The 19,014-nt window shown below is 32.2% G+C and overlaps 5 pseudogenes across 5 annotated transcripts; all 5 read left to right on the top strand.

Moving 5' to 3' along the window:
- Positions 1 to 1,712: 1,712 nt before the first annotated feature.
- Positions 1,713 to 4,272, top strand: AT2G05090 (annotated as a pseudogene; the record flags this gene model as incomplete). Its single annotated transcript has 10 exons — positions 1,713 to 1,856; positions 1,961 to 2,225; positions 2,320 to 2,416; positions 2,508 to 2,635; positions 2,725 to 2,812; positions 2,894 to 3,023; positions 3,102 to 3,301; positions 3,425 to 3,548; positions 3,643 to 3,855; positions 3,943 to 4,272.
- Positions 4,273 to 4,878: 606 nt separating this feature from the next.
- On the top strand, positions 4,879 to 6,088 carry AT2G05087 (annotated as a pseudogene; the record flags this gene model as incomplete). The annotated part of the gene is made up of 5 exons: positions 4,879 to 5,016; positions 5,195 to 5,465; positions 5,564 to 5,678; positions 5,760 to 5,902; positions 6,000 to 6,088.
- Positions 6,089 to 6,926: 838 nt separating this feature from the next.
- AT2G05084 lies at positions 6,927 to 8,087 on the top strand (annotated as a pseudogene; the record flags this gene model as incomplete). Its single annotated transcript has 5 exons — positions 6,927 to 7,064; positions 7,157 to 7,418; positions 7,520 to 7,634; positions 7,731 to 7,873; positions 7,969 to 8,087.
- Positions 8,088 to 9,113: 1,026 nt separating this feature from the next.
- AT2G05082 lies at positions 9,114 to 10,280 on the top strand (annotated as a pseudogene; the record flags this gene model as incomplete). The annotated part of the gene is made up of 6 exons: positions 9,114 to 9,131; positions 9,226 to 9,496; positions 9,613 to 9,727; positions 9,828 to 9,970; positions 10,055 to 10,139; positions 10,217 to 10,280.
- Positions 10,281 to 12,438: 2,158 nt separating this feature from the next.
- On the top strand, positions 12,439 to 16,663 carry AT2G05080 (annotated as a pseudogene; the record flags this gene model as incomplete). Its single annotated transcript has 6 exons — positions 12,439 to 12,581; positions 12,678 to 13,618; positions 13,717 to 14,323; positions 14,410 to 15,059; positions 15,178 to 16,254; positions 16,365 to 16,663.
- Positions 16,664 to 19,014: the final 2,351 nt, after the last annotated feature.

The following is a 19,014-nucleotide window of genomic DNA, read 5'->3' as shown; positions in this document are numbered from 1 at the left end:
CTTAGATTCCTCATTCATCTCACGCACACGTTGAAGAGAAACCTTATATTCTATTTTTTTTGAAAAAATATATAAAGTCAATGGTATTTCTGTGAATTCTTCGAAGAACTTGTGAACTTTGTGGTCCCTCTCGATACTTCTTTCGATCTTGTGATCTCTCTTTCTTCTTAATCACGCAAGTCGCAAAAAACAAAAAGGTTCGACTATGTTCTTTTCCTTGTCGCCAGCGACAACTTGCAACGACTAAAAATAACATTGTATCTTCTTTAATTATGTCGATGGGTTGTGGTGAAAAGAGAATTTCTTTTCTAAATTTTATGTCGCTGATTCGCTGAAGGTGATGCTGGTCGCTGAAATTTCCGGCGATCAATAATACCAACGCGGCGACTGAAAAATCATTAATTGATCACCGTCTTTAACCTGTTACTTGTCGCTCGTTTCAAATTTAATTAAAAGTAAAGTTGTTTTTGAGTCGCTAACATGAGTCGCTAACATGAGTCGCTAGCGTCAAACAAACATCATTAAGATGAATTATCGAAATGGATTTTTTGGATAGATCATTTGGATGAACCATCTCAATGAAGATGAAAACTGATGTTTGTTTTTCATAGATCATCTAAATGATTTAGTTGAATGATTTTTTCTAAACTCATCCAAAGAATGAAGAAAATCTGACTGAGTTTGATCGGTTCATTCTGCTGAAGCTGATTCAGCCAAAATTGTAAAATGTCAATAATACCCTTATCTAATATATGGAATTACACCAAAAACTACATCTCTTCTTCAGCTTCTCCTCGACACAAAGCAGAGAAAACAAGGTTCATCGCCGTCGAGGTCAATTTGGTTTTGTCATATTTGGTTTTGTAACATTTTTTTGTCATTTGATCCATCATATTTGGTTTTGTAACATTTTTTCTATGAAAAACCATTGCTAAGATTTTTGTAAAGAAAAATTGGATTAAGGTCCACGTTAACGTCGTAGATATACGAACACAATAAAAAAATCAAAAAGAAAATAAAATCTATACTATTAAGAGAGAATGAGGGGCAGAAAAATTACAAGCCACATAAGCCGTTTTTAAATTTCACGTTATAGGAAAAAAAAAAGACGAATTAAGGGTAAAAAGGTCAATTTCCTCCTGCGTTTGAGCCGACCCAAGCCGTCCGTGAATCCGACCCTGAACAGAAACACGCGGATCTTCATTTAGACGTAATGGGCCTCTTTTTTTCTTCTTCACGCGTCATTTGGCCCATTAACACGTGAAATCTCGCCTCAAAAAATCACAGAGAAGATCTTGATTTTCCCTCTTCTCTAATATATTCTCTGAAGAACTACAATATTCTCCAAATCCCAACTAATAAGTTGAATTTCCCAAATCCGTAAGAGATATAATATTCTCTGATTGATATCTTAAATGGATATTACCTACAACTCGACGAATCCAACTGGTCTCTTCAAGATCCTGCCAAGTTCAATATTTTGCCGCTTCTCCTAGATATTCAATATTGCGAAAATATATTCTGCGATCACAACCAAACATGTATTATTCCTATATTCGATTACGATAGATATTGAGTTGTGATTTCCATTACCATAAATTTCGGGTGTGGTTTAGGGCTTCAACTGTAATTAATTTAGTATAAATATTGAATCAATAGCATCAAATCTAAACCAACTCGGATTACTTTTCGTCGTAGTCTACATAGGATCAATGAGTTTACCTTTAGGCTTAACGTATCTTAGTGATGTCAAGCCTTTCAAAACGAATTGGCGTGTGCGAGTCAAGATTCTTCATCTGTGGAGGCAAACCAAAGATAATGTAGAAACGTTAGATGTCATCATATGTGATGAAAATGTATGCTTGAGTGCTATTGATTATATATATGAATCTATATTAATTCAAGAAGTTTCATTACAACATATGCTAATGTTTCTCCTTATTTCTTTCGTTTGATATAGGGATCTAAGATGCAGGTCACTCTTAGAAAGCATTATATTGGCAAGTTTCACAGGTCATTGAAGGTCGGTGATTGGAAGATCATTGATAACTTCAATTTGAGTCCTTCCACTGGCAAGTACAAGATATCGAGTTTGAGCTATCCCATGGGCTTTAAGCACAACACTGAAGTGAGTAAATGTGATTCTGTATCGGATAGTGTTTTTCTTGATCTTGCGGACTTTGAAGGGATTAAGACCGAGAGTTATGATGAGAATGTTCTAATTGGTTAGTATTTTCTAAATTCCCTATCATGTTTTAACTCAAATTCTATCTTTTGTTATGTATTTTAATAGTAACAGAGTAATCTTTACAATGGCAGACATATTAGGTCAAGTGGTCAGTGTTGGTAAAGTTGATGAGATTGTTGCTCAAAACAAACCAAACAAAAAACTTGAGTTTCAAATAAGAGATGTCAGGCAAGTCTTCAGAGTTCGTGTTCAATAATTTTGCAATATAGCAGTTATTTGTTCAGTTGAAGTAATATTGTTCATGTTTTCTATATTGAAGCAATGAGCTTTTGTCTTGCACTTTGTGGGGTGTGTTTGCTGAGAAAGTATTCAGTGCTTTAAAAAGTGTTAAGCATGACCAGAAGACAGTTGTCCTTATACGCTATGCTAAAATCAATAACTTCAAAAGTATCCACTCTTCCCTTAAATATGTCTAAAGTATCATAATTGATGTATATTTGCATGTCTAACATATATTGTCTAATTCTGTGAACTAGGTGAGATTAGTATTACAAGTGCTTTTGATGTTTCGGATGTCATCATCCATCCGGTTCATGTTCCTGAGGTGGATCTGTTCGTCAAATCGTGAGTGTTTATTTAAATTATGACTTATATTGTTCTGCTTAACTTCACAAACATGTTAACCAAACATCTGCTTCTTAACAGACTACCAAGTGATGGCCTTGCTCTAACTATTCAGGACAGTTATGTAAACCGTGACATCATTAAGACTAAATCAGTTGATTTTTTCGATTATCCTGCCAAAACAATTGTTGATTTACTTAATGGGAGAGATGTAAGTATAATTGAATTAAATCCTCAATTACTGTGTTTAGCTTATGTACTAACCAATTGTCTTGAAATTGTAAATCAGGTTGGGCAGTGGAGAATACTTGGTTCCATTTTTGCCATTGATACCGACTGGGGATGGTTCTATTTTGGATGTCCTAAATGTAACAGAAAAATTGAGTTGGTTAAAGAATCAACCAGTACTGTTAAGAGGATCCAAGCACCTACGAAACCTAAGTTTTGGTGTGACAAATATCAGGAGAGCATCACAAATGTTGAGGCAAGGTAAGATTTACTCTTATAATTTGTAAAAGATATAAAATAATTATGTCTCCTAGAAGTCTTTAATAGAGTAAACAGGTTTACCAGTGTAGATTATTTTGATATGTACAATTCACTTTACTCCAGGTACAAGCTTCATATTCGTGTAATGGATCAGACAGGTGAAATTAAGCTCATGGTGTTTGAAAATAATGCAACCAATCTCATTAGAAAGTCTTCTGAAGAGTTATTAGATGGACAATACGAAGAGGTATATGTTATACAAATTGTCACTCTCTTAGTGGTATAGATACGTTTATGTTATTAATGTAGATTACTAATCATAATGTCCGTCATGTTTTTAGATTGAAGATCCTACCATCAAACCTGATGTAATCACTAATTTGTGTGGAAAGACATTCCATTTTCTGGTAAGTGTTGAGAAAGCCAATATTTATGGTGGCAAAGATATTCACAAAGTTACAAAGGTGCATCTTGGAATAGATATAACCAAAGAAGAATCAGGTTTGCTTGAAAACACTCAGGATGATCCACTAACCATTGGTTCTGAGGAACAGGTATGACTAAACAACTTAATACAATTTGTGATGCTCTTTGCTGTTTTGTACTCTAAAACTTATATATTTCTCTATTTTGTGAGTTAGGGTCCGTTGATGTTAACAAATAGCTGTGAGAACTTTTCTGATGCTACGAATAATGAACTAAGTACTCCTTCATCTAAGTGTGGTTCAGCTGATTTAATAGATATAGTTGATCAATCGAGTACTTCTAAGAAGTTATGCTCTAGGGTTAACTTAGAAAATGGAGATGATGAGATTGGAACCAACGTGATAATAGAAAATGCTGATGAGTTGAAAATTATCAAGGATGACGCTGGAAGTCTACTGACTGCAGGAGTAGTTGACGAAATCGATCCTCTAGCCTCAAAAACTAAAGGATTAACCAAAGTGAAGACAAAAAGATACAAGGAATAACATTTTAGTATTCTGTTTTCATGTTCTTTATTTTGTTTTGGATTTAATAAAAGTCAGAATTTCTGATTTGGTTTACCTTTTTCAGTAAGTTTTTTAATAAGTATTAAGAGAATTTTATATTTTTACATGTATTTCTATTTACAATGGTTTTTATTGAAAAACTTTAATTTTTAGAATGCAACTACATATTTATACTCTTATACTAGATTCATTATCATAACAACTGTGAATATCTGTTTCAAGGTTAAATTGGAACAGATGAAACTATAGAATAATCTTCAAGACTGGTATCCTAATTTCCTACCTAAGCTATATTATGTAGTTGTGTATAATATAAAGTAAGATGTGATGTATAATAAATATTGTGAAATATAGCTTATGCATATATCTAAAAGATCAATGGATCTTGAAATACTCAAAAGAATCTGTCTAAATTCAAAAAAAAGTAATCATTCATTGGTTGAACTCTGAAAATTCATATCAGATTTAATTTATTTCGAAAATTTGAGAACTTACGTTTATTGGAAAGATCAATAGACTCTCTCCTTATCTCTTTCAGTTTCCTGTACAGAGAAAACATTTTCAAGCGTTAGAGAACTTCTGGAAATGTTGAATTTCAAAACCTTTTCTGACTTGCGTCCTAAAAAAACCCGTGCTTTTGTATTTGTTAAGATACTGAGGTTGTGGAATTGGCCTCCTAATTACTTCGGGGAAGAACCTACCATGATTTTAGTTGATGAGAAGGTATGAAAATCTATTTGCAGTTATATTTTGTATTCAGTTGTTATTTACCTGATCTTTTGGAGATTTTAAATCCATGCAATATTTTTACATATATTTATACTCTATATATTTAAAAAGACTATGATTATCATTGTGAAAACTCCATATAGATTCACTATGAATTTATATATGATCTCAGGGACATCGAATCGATGCTAAGTCTTCAAGACATGCATACAAAGAAGAAATGATTTCTACATTAAGAGAAGGAAAATGGTATATACTCTCAAACTTCAAAGTGGTTGTAGCTAATCCACTTGAAAGATTCTCTACTCATGTGTTCCAAATTGAGTTTTTGAAAAAGACTACAATGGAACCTGTTACGCCTAAGAGTAGATACCATTTCATTGAGTGTGTTGATTTCCATACTATCAAACACGCAGCTCCTATTCAAAAGAAATTTGTTGTTGGTGAGTTTTTTGTAAGTGATATTCGGTTCATTGAAACAAAAGATTTGGATGAAGATCAATACCATTTAACAATTGAACCTTTGTATGTTCAATTTCAGATGCAATGGGAGTAATTGAATCAGTATCTCCCATCGGGAAGATACCTTGGGTTGCTAGAGATTGGGAGAGTGACTTTGCATCAAGATACTTGGTGTTCACTTTGAAAGATTCTATGTAAGATTTTTTTCTTTCTATATTATTTCGAAAGATAGTTAGTAGATTCTTAATATTTTCTGAGTACACTTAATATTATAGGCACAAGTACATCAAATGTGTTGCTGTAGGAAGTTCTTGTGAAGAGTTTGAAAGAAAATGGTACAAGAAAATAAGTGAACCTAATTTTAAGATGGAGCCTGTGATGATTATTCTTCGTTTCTGGAAAATATCAGAGTTTGAAGGTACTTTTCTTATTTGAATCATTTCAGATTTCAGATGATGATAATATCTCGAGATCATGATATTTATGATTTTCAAATTCTTTTGTTTGGTTATCAGGAAAACCATGCTTGATAAGTGTTTATGGGTGTTCAAAGGTTCACATTGATCCAAATTTTCGAGGAATCGACAAGAACAATTATCTGTAATTTACAGCCTTCTTCCCTATATTGTAATTTCCATTACAAGTATATATATACATTAACTTCGTATGTATTTGGTATCTGTTTCATAGGAGTAACTTTGCAGGATCAGATGATGAGGATGATGACATTTTCATGGAGAGTGTTGATTCCAATTTCTAAGTTGTAATATGCTCATTGATTTGTATAAGCAATCAATGATGCTATGTTTGTTGAACTATGTTATTTTCATATGATGTAAGTTGGATTTCTTGTGACTACTTTAAAGTTGTTTGCTAATGCATCCTTATGTTTAACAATTTTTAAAATGAAATGTTTTACAACACTATAGAACTTTAATGACAAGATTAAAAGAAGAATCATCTAACCTTAATGGATTGTGCTATCTTCTCCGACTTCAAATTCCTGAAATTTGAATAAGGCAACAATGTTAGTATGTATTAACTAACTTGGTTTGATAGAATATTTAAAAATTCGTTTTGGAATTTAACCATAATCAACCATTATTTATATCCTTGCTTAATCCAAATACTTTCTTTTAGTCATTATCTACTTAACATATCAGCAATCATTAGCAAAAAGACTTTTATATATGGTGATTGGCTACAGAATCGGTTAGTATCTATTCTTATATTCACTAAATGATTTGAACGGATATATAGCAAGAAACCTTTCATATATATTCACTGAATCTATATAGCAAGAAACCTTTCATATATATTCAGTGAATCTATATTCCTCTTTCCTCGTGCTACTTCAATATATATATAAGAGCAATATTAGGTTAACTTCCCTCAATCTATCTTTTTACAAAAATCTGCTAAAATTAATATCCTAACTTCCAATGGCCGAGAGAAACTATATCCCAGATCTAAATTTACACACGAACAATCATGTTCTACATGTGAAAATATTAAGCATCTGGGATCTGCAGTCTATGAACAAACCAACTCTGTGTACCATGATCCTCTGTGACGTGAAGGTTAGTATCTATGATGTATATTTGAATTGTTATTTTGGTTTGAGCTTTCTCTTATTTACCAACGAATTTTATATGGTTCTCTTTTTATTCAGGGAAACAGAATCGATGCTAGAATACCTTGGGGCGAGTATATGAACAATTTTAAGACTACTCTATTTGAAGGAAAGTGGTATTACCTTCAACACTTTCGATTGAAGAGAGCAACAACAATACCAAAGTACACAGATTTTCATTATGAAATTGAGTTTATGTGGCACACTAAAATGTGGCATGTAAGTGATAGAGCAAAAGAAAGTTCTCTCCAATTCATTCATCAAGATGAAGTCAATGGAGAATCTGACGATCATGTAGTCGGTAATTTAAGTCTTAATTTTATAGTATAACGTTTCTTGCAATTGTAATTCCCTAGTACTAATATTTGGATTAATACTGACTTATTGTTCTGTTATTGTTAGATGCTATTGGAGTTATAACAACTGTCTCAACTGTGTCGAGTTTTCCATATTGCTGTCCTGAAGGGGAATCAAACTATGAGGCCAGATATGTGACATTTACCATCAGAGATAATCAGTAAGTTAACAATCATGGACTTATATTGGTATTGAAATTAGTTAGGAATAGACATATATGTGTAGTATGATAAATTTGTATTTTCTTTGGTTGTAGTGAGAGGATTATAACTTGTGTTGCTAGAGGATCTGTGTGTGAGTCTTTTCTGTCAAAGTTTTATCAACTTATTGGTTCAAAAGGTTACAACTATGAGCCACTCACTACAGTGCTCCGGTTCTTTAGAACTTCTATGTTTAAAGGTTAGTTGAAATATGTTAATATGTTATACTCTTTACTTACAATGTTAAATTCTGTGATATATAACTAATCAACAGAATGATAACAAATATTATAGGATCTAAGGCCTTAATCAGTGAGTATGGATGTTCAAGAGTCTTCATTGAAGAAAATTTCTCAGACTTTGATGTATCATGTTACATGTATGTGAAAGACATTCGACTATTGTTTTTGTGACTTAGATACTAAGTTATTCAAGAAATTTGACATCTTTTACATTTTTGTTAAAGCAATTTCTTTGCAGATGAACCAGTTGGGTCTGTTGATGGGAGGATCGAGTATGTTACACAGGACTAATCTTAGAGTCAGATTCGTCTAAAGAGGCATTTGTATAAGCAATTTACATTGCTTTTAAAAATCAAACTGAAATGATTCTAAGTTTATTTTGGTTTTATCTTTTGAACTATTGTTGGAAAGTTTCTAAGACTTATTTTACATTGTGTTCATTTTGGAAGACATTATTTCAGTTTAATCTTTTTCCTATTTTAATCTTCAAGTTAGTATTTTATTTAAGCAGATAAGAATCAAGTGGCAATATTTACAGAAAATATACCTATGCATTATAAGAGTTCTTAGTATCTAACCTTATATGGAGATGATGAGTTCCACTCTTTAGCTCTTTATCTGTATACACGAAAAAAAAAACTCAGCATATGAACTAAGTAATTTAAATCAAGTTTTAATACATAAAAAGAAAAATTGTAATACATATAAATTAACAATACAAGCCTAAATTATAATTTCATATGATAGTATCAATATGTATATAATCATTCCATAACAATATCTTAAATCTTAACCATAACATTCTAAGAATATACTCTCTAATATATTCAGTTTATATAAATAACAAAAATGATAAGCAAAGAATGGAAGCTTATATTATATTTATATATTAATAATATTAAAATGTATTTAACGTTTCAGTTTCTCGATTTTTGGATGTTCTAGAACTGTTTTCTCAATGATTGCAACTCTTCAATCTTCTATAAAATAGACAATTCTGTGTGTTTGTTTACAGACTTCTTTTCAGTTCTTAGATTCTTCTTCTGGCTTAGAGTGCGATAGGTGTTATCAATTTCAATGGAGCGGATGCATCTTTTATCTGACATAGGTGTTCACATCACCAAATAACGTGTCTATGTGAAGATTCTTGGAATCTGCCATCACAATCCACCAAGAGATGGTGTTGTAACCACGCTTATGCTGATCGATTCAAAGGTAATTTTATATATTAGCATATTTTATACTGTGACTTGGTGGATTTCGAAACCCTAGATTTCTAAATTTACTGATTTTGAATATTTTTATGTAGTATAATCGAATTGATGCTACTATTCAAGAAGGAACCATTCTGTGGAAGTACAAGGATGTACTAAAAGATGGTTTTTGGTATTACATGTCCGACTTTCGAGTTGTCGTTAATACAATGTCTGTTAGATACTCATTTTGCTCGAAACAGATCAAGTTTCTCAGACAAACAACCATGTGGCATGTTCCTCCACTTTCAAGAAGTAGGGTTTTTGAGTTTGCGGCTCCGTCTGATATTGAGAATGCTGCACCGCAGGATATGGAGTTTCTTTGTGGTAATCTATTATTTTATATTTGAGATCATATGATGTTCTGTTTTCTGTAACTTATGCCGAAACACACTTTTATTGTCATATATTCCTGACAACTTACTCTATATTAAATGTTTCAGATGCAATGGGTATTATAAAATGGGTTTCTAACATTAGGAGATTTCCATTTGTATGTCGTCCAAGAGAGACAGATTATGAAGCAAGATATGTGAAATTCACCATTGCGGACAATGTGTAAGTATTTTCATTATGAGATAGATCGTAGTCTATTTATACTCTTAGAATATAACCATAGATAATCTTATTAGTGATGGTATTGAGTTTTCTGTAATAGGGGAAACGAGGTAATCTGTATTGCTGTTGGTCAGATATGTGATTGGTTTGTGAACCATTGGTTAAAGAGAATCAACTTGATTACTTACAATTATGAACCTATCGTTGTTGTTCTCCAAAACTGGAGAATTACAAATTATCATGGTAATTACTTTGAATTTTACTTCTAAGTAATACTATAGATTGTGTCTTCATCTTAATATAGAAAACTTTGTTTAAACATTACAGGTAATAATGTTCTCATGAGTGATTGGGGCTTTTCAAAGCTATACATCGATCCTAAATTCGAGGAAATTGACATACCAACATGGCTGTAAGTATACATATTTTTCTTAGTTCTATATTGTAATTGCTAAAATTACTAATTGCCAAGATGATTTTGAAATGCAGCCACGGATACATGATTGAAGATGAAGAGGACGATGTAATGATGGAGGTCGTTGATGAGAACTAAAACTATGATGAAGTTTGTGCGTTTGTTTTTTGTTTTTTGAAGTTAAACTCTGTTCTTTTTGTACATTTCTATCTATCTTAATGTTCGGATTCTATTATATTTTGTAATGGTTTAAGAATGCTTAATTTTATGTATATTAATCTATGTATCTAACCAAAAATTTCCTATGAAATGTTAATATCTTAGTTCTTATAAATCAAAAAAGAAGTTAATGACTTAAAATAAGTAGTCAATGGCTTATAGACTTGAGAAGAATTCATATCACTTGAAACTCTCACAACCACAATGATTCCCTGTAGTCCTCGAGTTGATCCTATACAAAGAAAAAAGATCTTCATAGATTATAAATTGAATAATAGAATTCTTTTTAAGAAAACAAAATAACCATATTTACATAAGATAAAGATCAATCAATTCGATCATGTAACTAATTAATAACTGTTTCCATATAAATAGTGAAAATCTTAACCAGTTTAGTTAAATGACATAACAGTAAATATTCTTAAAATCTTTTATGGCCGCAAAGCAAATAAAAGAGCACATAAGTAGGTTAACATGTTATAGAACAGTCATTTCTCAATGATGAAGTTTATGAGTGTTTAGCTATCATTTTTGCTGTATTTCATTTTCTTTGTTCACCATGTCAAAAAGGAAAAAAATTCTTGAAAGTCAATATTCAGATTTGTCTAATGTTATTCAAAACACATTTGATAAGCGGTTTAGACATGGAGAAGCATCTGAAAATACACCATCGTCATTCAATGGACCAAGTGTGAAGAAATCAATGGCAGTTAGTTCTGTTTTTAATAGTGTTCTAAGTGATATTACAAATCAAAGAGTTCATACACCAAGCATTAGTCAAACGCCTGGCACATTGCAGTCATGTTTAACATCAAAAACAAGTTAAGTTTACAGATCAATGTATATTATATATTTTATCTTTATATGTTGACCTATATAACATAACTAGATTTAACAAGATTTATTATGAAATGTTAACAATGCAGCAGGAATCGATCATTCAAGTCCTATTCAATCATATCGAAGGCATTTAACATATGATGATAATCTACCTTCAGATGCAAATGATTCTCAGTATCCCTTTGGTAAGTTATGGTTTACAAACTTGAAACATCTCATGTCACCTTTTATACTATCTAACGTTTTGTTATATTCAGGAAATCATATACCAAATTCCTACCTTAGTTCTCCATTCACAACAACAACTTTTGAAGAAGAGAGACATCAAACCCGTCTAAGGATAAAAGATTGTTTAGAAACTTTACCAATGACATTCCTCTTCAGATAAATGAGTTGACACATTGTGGACGAGGAGACAGAACACATGATCCCATATTCCCTGAATTTCTGCAATCAGGAAATCAAATGAATTTAGGAGAATGTGACAGTAATGGAGAATCTGATGGTAAATATTAAACATAACTGCAATCATTTACATATTCTTCTCTGTTTAAAAATACTATAATATGTGATGTATAACAAAATAAATTTCTTATTTGTTAGGTTCAGAGGAAAATATACATGATGATCTTGAAAATGGTTTTCAAGACGAAGTTGATTATGATCTATATACCAACTACAAAAAAAAAAAGATGGCGAGATTACTGAACTGGTTAAAAAAAATTATGAGTTTTTGGATGATCTTGAGAAGAGGCTACTTGCCACTTTTGGACCGGGATGTCGTACCTCTAATGAAAATATAGAGGAACATTCTTACGGTGTGTTATATTCAATAACTTTCTCATTGAATTATATGAAACTTTGTTCCAATCCTCAATCAAAGTTGTAACAAATATATAAGCTCTACTGACATTTATCTTTCGCAGGAAAAGAACATGAAGAGTTTGAGAGTCAATTTAATATGAATTCAAGAAAAAACAAAACAGGTATGAATATATATTATTTTGAAAGGAAAGCCTTTAAATTTAACAATTTATTTTTTCGAATGCAATATACATTGATCATGGTGATCCTATTTACTCATGTGAATATTGTGGAGCTATAATGTGGCATGGTGAGCGTATTGAAAAGAGAGTTAAGAATAAGAAGCCCAAGTTTACATCATGTTGTTTGCAAGGTCAAGTGAAGTTGCCTTTTCTTAAAAATTCACCAGAATTACTTTATGCATTGCTAACCAATGACGATGAAATCAGTAAACATTTCAGAGAACTACCATAGGATAGGGAGTTTGAGATCAGACAATGATATACCTCTAAAGTTCATGCAGTTATATATTGTAGACACAGAGAATGAAGTTGATAACAGATCGGAAGCACTCAGGTTAGTGAATTCCTTATATTGTTACTAATTTGTATTTTATAAAGTTGATGTTGTTTTTGTTACTGTTTTAAATTTGACTTATTTGATTCTTACCAGTAATGGTGCTAATGCTGAAAAGTACAAAAAGAAAGAGTTGAGAAAGGAAATTATTGATGCTGTTATCAAATTGTTGTATAGTGTCAATCCTTATGTTGATCACTTACGGACTGCTAGGGGCAGGTTCAACGCTAATCCAGATGAGACTTTGCATATGAGAATAGTTAGTAAACGGGAAACTGATGGCAGGGTGTATAATGTACCAACGACATCAGAGGTAGCCATGTTAATTCCTGGAGACTTCACTATAGATATACCATGCAGAGATATAATAGTGGAAGAGAAATCAGGGAAACTACAAAGAATTAGTGAAATTCTCCCGTGTTATCTTCCTCTACAATATCCTCTTTTGTTCCCTTATGGTGAAGATGGATTCAGAACAGGAATTGAGAAACATCAAACAGGGGCTGGTAAAGATAAGAAGAACAAGTTCATATCTATAAGGCAATGGTTTGCCTTCAGAATTCACGAAAGGAAACATGAGAAGCATATTTTACTTAGGTCCAAAAGGCTATGGCAGCAATTCTTGGTGGATTCTTATATAGCAATAGAATCAAACCGGCTTGGTTACATCAAACTTAACCAGAGTAGTTTGAGGGCAGATAATTACAATTCCGTGCAAAAGGCTTCAGAGGAAGGAAAGTGTGATTTGAAATATCAAGGATTAGCATGTTATTTGCCAGCTACTTTTACAGGTGGTCCTAGATATATGAGGAACATGTATTTGGATGCGATGGCAGTGTGTAAACATTTTGGTTTTCCAGATTATTTTATCACATTCACTTGCAATCCAAAGTGGCCAGAGCTGATTAGGTTTTGTGGTGAGCGAAATTTGAGAGTTGATGATAGACCTGAGATTATATGCAAGATCTTCAAAATGAAACTTGATTCTCTGATGCTTGATTTAACTAAAAGAAACATTCTAGGGAAAACAAGTACATGTAAGCCTATTTTAATTTGTTTCATTTACTCTGGAATATTATGTCTATCTGACGTTTTTTCACCTATAATAATTATTATGTTTTCTGTGTAATTGCAGCTATGTATACTATAGAGTTTCAAAAAAGAGGACTCCCTCATGCTCATATCCTAATTTGGCTGGATTCAAAATGTAAGTTGACCAGAGCAGAGCACATTGATAAAGCTATATCAGCAGAGATTCCTGACAAATTGAAAGACCCTGAGCTATTTGAAGTGATAAAGGAAATGATGGTTCATGGTCCTTGTGGTGTGGTGAACCCGAAATGTCCATGTATGGAAAATGGAAAGTGTTCAAAGTTTTATCCGAAAGATCATGTTCCAAAAACAATTATTGATAAAGAAGGATTTCCAATATACAGAAGGCGAAGAATAGATGACTTTGTTCAGAAGAAAGACTTTAAATGCGATAACCGTTATGTCATTCCTTATAATAGATCCCTATCACTGAGATACAGAGCTCACATCAACGTGGAGTGGTGTAACCAATCAGGTTCTGTGAAATACATATTCAAGTATATTCATAAAGGACCAGATCGTGTTACGGTTGTTGTTGGTTCGTCTCTAAATTCGAAAAATAAAGAAAAAGGCAAACAGAAGGTCAATGCTGATACAGATGGATCAGAGCCAAAGAAGAAGAATGAAGTAGAAGACTTTTTCAATTGCAGGTATGTTAAACTGAGATTTTAATAGTATGATTCCTGTTTAATACATTTATTTATGTTCGTTATGATTGTATAATTTTGTATTTCAGATATGTTTCTGCTTGCGAAGCAGCCTGGAGAATATTAAAATATCCTATACATTATAGATCTACTTCTGTGATGAAGCTTTCGTTCCATTTGCCAGGGGAACAATATATTTATTTCAAAGGCGACGAAGAAGTAGAAACAGTGTTAAACAAGGCTGATCTAGATGGCTCCATGTTCCTTTCTTGGTTCGAATTGAATAAAGTTAGTCAGATTGCTAGGAAGCTGACTTATCCAAACATCCCCACTAGATTTACATATGATCCAAAAGAGAAGAAATTTAATCTCAGAAAGAAAGGCTTTGCTATAGGTAGAATAAACTATGTTCCTCGTGATATAGAAGATGGATATTATTTGAGAATACTTCTCAATGTTGTGCCAGGTCCCAGATCTTTTGAAGAGCTAAAGACAGTTAATGGTGTGCTATATAAAGAGTGGAAAGATGCTTGTGAGGCATTAGGATTATTAGATAATGATCAAGAATACATTGATGATTTAAAGAGAACAAGTTTTTGGAGCAGTGGTTGGTATCTACGTCAGTTATTCGTAATTATGTTAGATGCTCTAATTAGTCCTGAAAATGTGTGGGCTGCGACCTGGCAACATCTCTCTGAAGATATTCAAAACGAAAAAAAGAAATATTTCAACAGACCAGGTAACATCTAATATCATTTCAAAACCTCAATTTTATCTCATTTTGTTATACAATGCAATATTAATAATAAACTTGATTTGCTAAATTGTAACTCATTTAGTTACCTGTTTGTTTACAGATCTAATTTTGTCTGATGAGGAGAAAAAAGTTTATGCTCTACAAGAGATAGATCACATTTTAAGAAGGAATGGTACTTCACTTACATATTATAAGACTATGCCACAAGTACCTAGAGATCCTAGGTTTGATACTAATGTCTTGATTTTGGATGAGAAAGGGTATGATCGCGAGAGTGAGACAAAAAAACATGCCGATTCCATTAAAAAGCTTACTTTAGAGCAGAAGTCTGTTTACGATAACATTATTGGTGCAGTTAATGAAAACGTTGGAGGAGTATTTTTTGTTTATGGATTTGGAGGAACAGGAAAAACATTTCTTTGGAAAACACTCTCTGCTGCACTTAGGTCAAAGGGTGACATTGTTCTTAACGTTGCTTCCAGTGGTATTGCTTCTCTCCTTTTAGAAGGAGGTAGGACAGCTCACTCCAGATCTGGAATTCCTCTTAATCCTAATGAGTTTACTACATGTAATATGAAAGCTGGTTCAGATAGGGCAAATTTAGTCAAAGAAGCTTCTCTAATTATATGGGATGAAGCTCCAATGATGAGCAGACACTGTTTTGAGTCATTGGATAGGAGTTTGTCAGATATTTGTGGTAATTGTGATAACAAACCGTTTGGTGGCAAGGTTGTTGTCTTTGGAGGTGACTTCAGACAAGTTCTACCAGTAATCCCCGGTGCTGATACGGCAGACATAGTTATGGCAGCCCTCAATTCATCTTACCTATGGAGTCATTGCAAAGTATTGACTCTGACAAAGAATATGTGTCTTTTTTCTGAAGGTTTGAGTGTTAGTGAAGCGAAAGATATTAAAGAGTTTTCAGAGTGGATATTGGCAGTAGGTGACGGTAGAATTGGAGAGCCTAATGATGGTGAGGCTTTGATCGATATTCCTTCTGAATTTCTTATTACCAAAGCAAAAGATCCAATACAAGCCATATGCACAGAGATATATGGAGATATTACTAAGATACATGAACAAAAAGATCCAGTTTTTTTCCAAGAAAGAGCAATATTATGTCCCACTAACGAAGATGTCAACCAAATAAATGAGACCATGCTTGATAATCTCCAAGGTTATTACTAATTCAGAAGCATTGATTTGATACTTAAGTTACTTATATTAATAGTGTTTATATTTCCTATTTCTTCTATAACTGTAACTAACCTAAATTTTAATTTTCAGGAGAGGAGTTAACATTTCTAAGTTCAGACAGTTTAGACACAGCTGACATTGGTAGTAGAAATAATCCGGTGTTGACTCCTGAATTTTTGAATAATGTTAAAGTTTTAGGGTTATCTAACCATAAGCTTCGTCTAAAGATTGGTTCTCCTGTGATGTTGCTTAGAAATATTGATCCTATAGGTGGTCTAATGAATGGCACAAGGTTACAGATCATGCAAATGAGTCCATTCATTTTGCAAGCAATGATTCTAACTGGTGACAGAGCTGGTCAGTTAGTATTGATTCCAAGATTGAAGTGAACACCATCAGACACAAAATTGCCATTTAGAATGCGAAGAACACAACTACCTTTAGCTGTTTGTTTTGCAATGACTATCAACAAAAGCCAAGGACAATCTTTGAAAAGAGTAGGTATTTTTCTACCTAGGCCTTGCTTTTCACACAGCCAACTTTATGTTGCCATATCCAGAGTTACATCAAAGTCAGGATTGAAGATTCTGATTGTGAATGATGAAGGTAAGCCACAAAAGCAAACAAAAAAGTTTACAAAGAAGTTTTTAAGAATCTTTAGTTTCCATTTGTTTTTTACTTCTGTTGGATTCTTATCATGTCAGTTTTATATCTACAATATTCGTTGAACATTTGCTACTTCAGTCTAATAATTTACACTATCAAATACAGATTCTAACCGGTGTTACTTAAATTATCTATATATCAACCATATCACACAAATGCAGGCTTTCTACTTGCTTAAAGGTTAAGAACCATGTACCTTTTCGCCATTGTTGTTGTCTGAGATCTTTGTGAAGAATGTTTTCGATTCTATGACTGCCACCATGAAACATCCATTGTCATGTTCTCTTAACTTTAGAACATTCGTTGATATGCAGTTGAAGACCAATTCGCTGCAGCTGTATTTTGTCAATTGCATAAATCTATCAAGAAAAACAGAACATTCAATATTCACAATTCATTCAAATTTGTTTACCTTCTCAATATCACATTTAACATCACGAAACAACGAAATTATAATTGATGAATCAGTTTTGAAGAGAACGCCAATAGACTAAACTCCAATCACCAGTTTCTGAAATTGAAAGACGATTACACTTCCCCTTCTCCATTGGAGTCATTTCAATCGAATTTGATAAAATCTGATGAATTTTTGTGATTAATGGAAGAAAGAAAATGAATAGATTGGTTGAAATCAAAAACCCAGTAAATCGATTCGAATTCTGTAATCGAATTGAAAGAAGCTTAATGTCAAAAAATTGATGCAACCGATCCATTCCCGTGTTTTATCGAATAGCATGTTTTGTTGACAATTTTTTTTTTTTTTTTTTTTTGTACACAAAATTTTGTTGACTATTATAACACTCTTTTTTTCTATTGGTTAGTAAAAGTCTCATAAAAATAGGTTGTTTGTTGTTTTTGTTATGAATAATTAATTATATATTAGTTTTAAACTTTTACATAATAAATTGTTTATGAATATTTTAGAAATCACATAGTGTTTTTATATTGTTTTGAGATTTTGTTTTCAACTTTTAAAATTCTTAATTAAAATATATAGTACACATGAGAAATAAATTCACTTTCATTGTTATAATTCTCCATAATAAAATTTACCTTATCTTTATTACTAATAAAATTACAACATGTAATAAACAACATTTCTCTAAAACTTGACAAATATATATTATAATATATAATACTATACTAAATACATATCTAACATTCCTTCCAATAAATAAATGCATATAAAATCAAATATACTCCAATACTATAATTAATAATTCTACTATTTCAACCTTTTGCTAATATAATTTTCTATACAAAATGATGAGTGCCAACACATCTATATTATAATAATTAATATTATTTACAAAACTATAAGATAAAAAAACAATAAACTAAATAAATACCATGATACAATTAAAACATCATAGTACAATAGATTCCCAAACTTCCAGCAACATGTATTTATATATCAAAATTTAACACCCGGGCGAAGCACGGGTTATCCATCTAGTATCTAACATAATTGAATATACAAACATCAAAATATGAGAAAACCTAAATTAAAAAACATTTTAAAAAAATTAGTATTATCTTTTACGTAAATATTCTTTAAATTAATATTTATTAATTTATCTTATTAATTAATATTTATTAATTTATCTTATTAATTAATATTTATTAATTTATAGGATAAATTAATATCACTATAAATTAATAAAATTTCATGGTCGTAGCATTATTAATTTATAGAGTTTCTACTGTATATGGAATTACACCAAAAACCACATCTCTTCTTCAGCTTCTCCTCGACACAAAACAGAAAAAACGAGATTCATAGTCGTCAAGGTCAATGTGATCTCGCCGTCGCCGGAGATCTCGTCGGATCCATCGCCGGAGTGTAACAGGTTTGTGTTGCTCTCTCTCTCTCTCTCTCTCTCTCTCTCTCTCTCTCTCTCTCTCTCTCTCTCTCTCTCTCTCTCTCTCTCTCTCTCTCTCTCTCTCTCTCTCTCTCTCTCTCTCTCTCTCTCTCTCTCTCTCTCTCTCTCTCTCTCTCTCTCTCTCTCTCTCTCTCTCTCTCTCTCTCTTTCTCTCTTCCTCTCTCTCGCTCCATGTCTCTCTCGTTGTTTCT

The sequence above is a fragment of the Arabidopsis thaliana genome, chromosome 2 (genome assembly GCF_000001735.4).
Source record: "Arabidopsis thaliana chromosome 2, partial sequence".
In the NCBI taxonomy this organism is placed as follows: Eukaryota; Viridiplantae; Streptophyta; class Magnoliopsida; order Brassicales; family Brassicaceae; genus Arabidopsis; species Arabidopsis thaliana.
This window is presented reverse-complemented; position numbering and strand designations above follow the sequence as displayed.